This window comes from Alosa pseudoharengus, unplaced genomic scaffold, assembly GCF_046254945.1.
Source record: "Alosa pseudoharengus isolate Yale_2024_CS ecotype anadromous, Long Island Sound unplaced genomic scaffold, YU_APseudo_1.1 YU_APseudo_1.1_scf_13, whole genome shotgun sequence".
NCBI lineage: Eukaryota > Metazoa > Chordata > Actinopteri > Clupeiformes > Clupeidae > Alosa > Alosa pseudoharengus.
The window spans coordinates 27237756-27245428 of NW_027468598.1; the positions used below are offsets into that span (position 1 = coordinate 27237756).

The 7673-nt window shown below is 39.1% G+C and overlaps 1 long non-coding RNA gene across 2 annotated transcripts; it reads right to left on the minus strand.

The window, feature by feature from the left end:
* Positions 1–629: 629 nt before the first annotated feature.
* Positions 630–7039, minus strand: LOC143121971 (uncharacterized). 2 transcript variants are annotated; one of them, XR_012986572.1, is made up of 3 exons: positions 5967–7039; positions 1493–1613; positions 630–1263 (listed from the first exon to the last, which is right to left on the minus strand). It is a non-coding gene; the product is annotated as an uncharacterized LOC143121971 (long non-coding RNA). The 2 variants fall into 2 exon arrangements; XR_012986571.1 differs by having other exon boundaries at positions 630–1281.
* Positions 7040–7673: the final 634 nt, after the last annotated feature.

The window sequence follows — 7673 nt, forward strand, 5'->3', positions numbered from 1 at the left end:
CCTGTCTGGCCAATATGGGTGTCTGAATTGTAGTTTCTGAGTATGTCCAGTGCATCAAACTTGCCAAGGCATGTAAGGTCAGTGAAATTAGGTTTATTTCAGTACAGCACACCTCTGTGTATCATAATCAATCAAAATATGGATGTTTTAATGGTTTGGGTATGATTTAAGAACTTTTGTTTATCAAAGTATGTGAAAAATATACTCTAAACGTCTGTTTCTAAAGATGTCTTGAAGATCAAAATTCCCACAGCATGTAAGGTCAGTGAAATTAGGTTTATTTCAGTACAGCACACCTCTGTGTATCATAATCAATCAAAATATGGATGTTTTAATGGTTTGGGTATGATTTAAGAACTTTTGTTTATCAAAGTATGTGAAAAATATGCTCCCTAAACGTCTGTTTCTAAAGATGTCTTGAAGATCAAAATTCCCACAGCATGTAAGGCCAGTGAAATTAGGTTTATTTCAGTACAGCACACCTCTGTGTATCATAATCAATCAAAATATGGATGTTTTAATGGTTTGGGTAGGATTAAAGAACTTTTGTTTATCAGCATATGTGAAAAACATGCACTCTAAATGTCAGTTCCTAAAGATGTCTTGAAGATCAAAATTCCCACAGCATGTAAGGTCAGTGAAATTAGGTTTATTTCAGTACAGCACACCTCTGTGTATCATAATCAATCAAAATATGGATGTTGTAATGGTTTGGGTAGGATTAAAGAACTTTTGTTTATCAACGTATGTGAAAAATATGGTCTCACACCCGTTTCTGGGTTTATTTCAGCACAACACATATCCAAATATGTATTTTTTAATGGTTTGTGTTTGCTTAAACCAAGGGAGTGTCCAATAAACATAAAACATACATCAAAGGTATATGCTAACACAGAGGGAGCAAATAACAAAAATAATAATAATAATAATAATAATAATAATACATTTAATTTTCATAGCGCTTTTCAAGACCGGTTGCAGTAGTCCAGTTTGGGGGAGAGGGGGGGTGAGGGCATGGATGAGAATGATGCATTGTTCAGCCGTGTGGTCACAGGAACAGTCCCGCCACCGGAATGATGTGCTTGACAAGCATCATGCGTATAGGAGACCAATTTTGTAGGCAAAACGATGTTGACACCCATCTATTCTCAGGAGCAGTTCATCTATAACTGGCAGGAACAGCTGCAGAAAAATCCCTTGGCTGTGCTTGGCTCCTTCCTGGCATGTCTGGTCTCACTATGTCTTTCTGCTTTGGTGATGAGCCTGACAACAGTTGACAACCTGGAAATTAGAAAGATATAAAACATTTAAATATTGATACCAAGAGACACTACAATCTCCTAACATGCAATATATATGAAGACATATATAGCCCTATATCAGTGCATCCAGGGTACGCCTGATACATTTAAACAATATACAGCATACTTTATATTTTCTAAAAGCCTTTACTCTCTAGATATTATTTAACATGAATTGAGACATGTCCCACCTTCCTCCACAGTTGTGTCCAAATAGAGAAAAGGCCAGGAGCTTCTTTCCACAGGAGCAATCCAGCTCTCAGCAGTCAAGTATCTTTCTGCTTTGGGATGAGCCTATCAACAGTTAATTACCTGGAAATCAGAAAGAACTTTTGAAATGTTTAGAGTACCAAAAAAGAAAATACAATCTCAGTGTTTCTTTTGACATGTTCAAACATACTGGGGTGCATTTCCCAAAACCATAGTTGCTAACCTGTTGGTTGGCAATGGGAAATTGCATTGCAACCAACAAAGTTGCTAACTTAATTAGCAACTAAGGTGCTAACTTAGTTAGCAACTAAGGTTTTAGGAAACGCGCCCCAGTTGACTAAAGTTCACCTATACAAGATAGGTCTATGTTTTGAAAATAGTGCACAAGTATTTGAGAAGGGTGGAGCAATTCCTAATTCATGTTAATGATTTGGTTGAAGTGCTTGAATTAGCTGTGTAGGCCAGAATGTATAAGTTGGTTCATCAATATGGGTCTATGTACAATGTGTGGTGCACCAAAGTGAAAAGGTTGGACATGTCTTAATTCATATTAATTGACATCTACAGGCTATAGGCTTTAAGAAAATGTATTATACGGCTCTTCACATAATCTTCATATTAGGTGGTTGAATCAACTGTCTCTTACTGGTGGAGGCCAAAATGTATAACCTGTACAGTTGGTTCCTACAATATGGGCCTAGTATAGCAACCAATATATCTACGATAACTACTACAATGTCAACCTAGCAACCACCATATAAATGACTAAGTAAATGTTTTTCCAATTGTTCTCTTCTGTTTATGGTAGACCCAAATGGTCACACTTGGATATTGAACCCAGACCGCTGTAGCGGCAGACTGACTCTTAAATCACTAAACCACAAAACAGAGAATGAGAGATAACATCTGTGTCATACAAAGTCTGACTGAGCAGACGTAGCTGTCCCTTAATAGTGTAGGTCAAAATGTTCATATTCATTGACATCTACAGGCTATGGGCTTTCAGAAAATATATGGTTTATGTGGTCAATTCAGCTGTCCCTTAATAGTGTAGGCCAAAATGTATCAACTGAACAATTTGCTTCTCGATCTACAATATGGGCCTATGTACGCCTTATGATACACCAAAATAAGTAGGAAGGTGGAACATGTCTTAATTCATATTCATTGACATCTAAAGGCTATGGGCTTTCAGAAAATATATGGTTTATGTGGTCAATTCAGCTGTCCCTTAATAGTGTAGGCCAAAATGTATCAACTGAACAATTTGTTTCTCAATCTACAATATGGGCCTATGTACGCCTTCTGATACACCAAAGTACGTAGGAAGGTGGGACATGTCTTAATTCATATTCATTGACATCTACAGGCTATGGGCTTTCAGAAAATATATGGTTTATGTGGTCAATTCAGCTGTCCCTTAATAGTGTAGGCCAAAATGTATCAACTGAACAATTTGCTTCTCAATCTACAATATGGGCCTATGTACGCCTTATGATACACCAAAATAAGTAGGAAGGTGGAACATGTCTTAATTCATATTCATTGACATCTAAAGGCTATGGGCTTTCAGAAAATATATGGTTTATGTGGTCAATTCAGCTGTCCCTTAATAGTGTAGGCCAAAATGTATCAACTGAACAATTTGTTTCTCAATCTACAATATGGGCCTATGTACGCCTTTTGATACACCAAAGTACGTAGGAAGGTGGGACATGTCTTAATTCATATTCATTGACATCTACAGGCTATGGGCTTTCAGAAAATATATGGTTTATGTGGTCAATTCAGCTGTCCCTTAATAGTGTAGGCCAAAATGTATCAACTGAATAATTTGCTTCTCGATCTACAATATGGGCCTATGTACGCCTTATGATACACCAAAATAAGTAGGAAGGTGGAACATGTCTTAATTCATATTCATTGACATCTAAAGGCTATGGGCTTTCAGAAAATATATGGTTTATGTGGTCAATTCAGCTGTCCCTTAATAGTGTAGGCCAAAATGTATCAACTGAACAATTTGTTTCTCAATCTACAATATGGGCCTATGTACGCCTTTTGATACACCAAAGTACGTAGGAAGGTGGGACATGTCTTAATTCATATTCATTGACATCTACAGGCTATGGGCTTTCAGAAAATATATGGTTTATGTGGTCAACTCAGCTGTCCCTTAATAGTGTAGGCCAAAATGTATCAACTGAACAATTTGTTTCTCAATCTACAATATGGGCCTATGTACGCCTTTTGATACACCAAAGTACGTAGGAAGGTGGGACATGTCTTAATTCATATTCATTGACATCTACAGGCTATGGGCTTTCAGAAAATATATGGTTTATGTGGTCAATTCAGCTGTCCCTTAATAGTGTAGGCCAAAATGTATCAACTGAACAATTTGCTTCTCGATCTACAATATGGGCCTATGTACGCCTTATGATACACCAAAATAAGTAGGAAGGTGGAACATGTCTTAATTCATATTCATTGACATCTACAGGCTATGGGCTTTCAGAAAATATATGGTTTATGTGGTCAACTCAGCTGTCCCTTAATAGTGTAGGCCAAAATGTATCAACTGAACAATTTGTTTCTCAATCTACAATATGGGCCTATGTACGCCAAAGTACGTAGGAAGGTGGGACATGTCTTCATTCATATTCATTGACATCTACAGGCTATGGGCTTTTCATGATTACCCTAGCAACCAGCATAGCAACTGTTATGTTTAGTAAAGCAACCAGCATATCTACCATGGCAACAACCTAGGAACCATCTCTATTACCCTACCACATTGCAACCATATCTACCCTAGCAACCATCTCAATTACCCTATCAAGAACCTAGCAACCACCACTGTAATGTCAACCTAGCAACCACCATAGCAACCAACAAGATTACCCAAGAAACCAGCATAGCAACCAACATGATTACCATAGCAACCAGCATAGCAACCGCTATGGTTAGTATAGCAGCCAACATATCTACCATAGCAACAACCTAGGAATCATCTCAATTACCCTACCATTGACCTAACAACCACCACCATAATGTCAACCTAGCAACCACCATAGCAACCAACATGATTACCCTAGCAACTAGCATAGCAACCACTTTGTTTAATATAGCAACCAACATATTTACCATGGCAACAACCTAGGAACCTTCTCTATTACCCTACCACATTGCAACCACCATATCTACCCTAGCAGCACCCTAGCAACCATCTCAATTACCCAATCAACAACCTAGCAACCACCCACCACTACAATGTTCATGCAACCAACAAGATTACCCTAGCAACCAGCATAGCAACCAACATGATTACCATAGCAACTAGCATAGCAACCGCTATGGTTAGCCATCTCAATTACCCTACCATTGACCTAACAACCACCACCATAATGTCAACCTAGCAACCACCATAGCAACCAACGTGATTACCCTAGCAACCAGCATAGCAACCGCTTTGTTTAATATAGCAACCAACATATCTACCATAGCAACATCCTAGGAACCATCTCAATTACCCTACCACTGACCTAACAACCACCACCATAATGTCAACCTAGCAACCACCACAGCAACCAACATGATTACCCTAGCAACCAACATAGCAACAACTAGGTTTAGCATAGCCACCACCATTTCTACCATAGCAACAACCTAGGAACCATCTCAATTGCCCTAGCAACAACCTTGCAACCACTACCTAAGGGCAGCCGTGGCCTACTGGTTAGCGCTTCGGACTTGTAACCGGAGGGTTGCCGGTTCGAACCCCGACCAGTAGGCACGGCTGAAGTGCCCTTGAGCAAGGCACCTAACCCCTCACTGTCCCCGAGCGCCGCTGTTGTTGCAGGCAGCTCACTGCGCCGGGATTAGTGTGTGCTTCACCTCACTGTGTGTTCACTGTGTGCTGAGTGTGTTTCACTAATTCACGGATTGGGATAAATGCAGACACCAAATTTCCCTCACGGGATCAAAAGAGTATATATACTTATATATACTTATATACTATACTTAAATGCCAACCTAGCCACCATTCTGCTTTATTTGCCCCATCATTTTATTTACATAGACTAATTGACTAGTCGCACGAAAGGGTCCTCGGTGGGCTCGTCTATCTCCGGTGGAGTGTTAGCTGTGTTGTAACGACATCCTCTGTTATATTCTGCTTCTTACATGTTCACTCCGACACTGAATTACTTGTTTGGCCAATAATAACAAATTTAACACATGCATAAATCCTTCTTTATTGTAAAGTGCTGATTCACTAGGTGCCACAACCAACCTAGTCGGTGTAGACACTAATTACATTAACAATAGTGGCAGGTTCAAACACACCTGGCTCCATCGGAAACAAATGAGCCCACCAAGAGCCACTCGTGCAACAAGCCTATACATAGTTGTGTATTGTATACCTGGATGTCATTTAATATTAGCAATACTCACAAAATGTATGTTCGTTTTGCCCTGCATGCATTGGGACAGGGCATGCCTCCTCTTCTTCAGGGCCAGGCTTCACAGATTGTGTCTTGGCATTGCTGAAGCACTGAAGCAACATTAAGGTGTAACAGTAAACATCAGTAAAATTATTTCAAAGGTTTGAAACATGAAATGGCCAATGGTTACAATAACATTATCTTTAGCATGAAAAAGGAAGAGCCTATGCAAAAATGGCCTTAAGAATACATTAGGCCTACATAAACTGTTGTGGGTAAATATTCAAATACTACAATACTAAAAAATAACTCCTATAGGCCTACTTCAAATGTCAACACTGGTTTTGGAGGAATATTTGTAGTTCATATGCAGGAAAATACAAGCACATTAAAAGCTGCACTACATAGTAGCCTACACTGCAGAAATGCAATACTTTGGACACAGAAATGTTGGCTTTTTTTCAGGATAAAACGGTAATAACCTATAATAACAACATGTTTTGTCCCATGAGTTACCCAGACCCAAGGATAAATAACTTATTGTGAGATTGACCTGCTTAAAACAAGGCAATTTAAGCATAACGTGTCGAATAATGATTTATTTAGCTAATTCATGTAGGCCTATAATTTGACCATATCTTTTACACTTACAAGACTTTGAACTGCACTGAAAAATTGCACTAAAATCGCACGATTGTAGGCTTTGTACACCATGAAGGAGTGTTGTTCAGGATAACTAGGCTTATATTTTGTTCGAAAACAACAACAAAAAACAGCATTATTGTTTACAAAATGTACGTCGCTTAACTTTCTCCACATGGCTCGCTCTATGCCGCGTTTCCGCTTTCTTGTGGTTGCGTGTGTCACATGACCGTAACCAGCTTCGCCGTTACCGGATGTTTACATATCTAGTTACTGCTGTCTAGTATCGAAGCTAGTGCAAACACAAGAAAATGGTCCATTTGTTGATCAGTTGTGAAAGCACATATCGATTACATTCTGTATAAACAAACATAAATATGTAAAACAAGTTGTTTACAAAAGAAGTAGGCCTACCCCTAGCTCAGAAACGAATAAAATGGTAGTTACCTTGCTGGTTTGGTCCTTCTCAGGCAGAATGAGGGTCTGGCGAGCTACGAGATATCACGTTGCTGCAGCTTCAAAAGAATGTAACAGACATTTTTTCGCCATGCTATTTTGTAAGCCTGTTAGATTTTCAGACTGGGTTGCGTGACGGCATCACCTTTGATGGACATTTGATTTCCTTTCGTCTATATCTGACGGTGAGGGATTAACATGAATGTCTATCTGACGGACCCCCACGTCGAAAAACGACGCAAAGGGTACACCTTTCTCGTTGGAATTTGACGCCAAGGAACCTTGACCATGCGTCAGACCTTTGACGAGTAGGGAGTGAGACTGTGTTGTTTTAATGGGCATATCCCGTAGCATATTCTTCAAAACATCATCAGAGTAGGCCTAGGCTAGCCTAAGATAAATTGTTCAAACCATATTGTTTCAAAATATTAAAAACGAATAATAGCCAAAAATACTAAATGAATTGCAATGCATGCTGGGAAGCAAAACTCAACATGAAATAAAGTACATGAAACATAACTAGAATGCATTGACGTTATATCCACTCGTTTTCTTGGACCTGCTGTGATTAGGCTAAACAGGGACAGCCTATAAATGTAAGCCTTTCTTCCTGGAACAT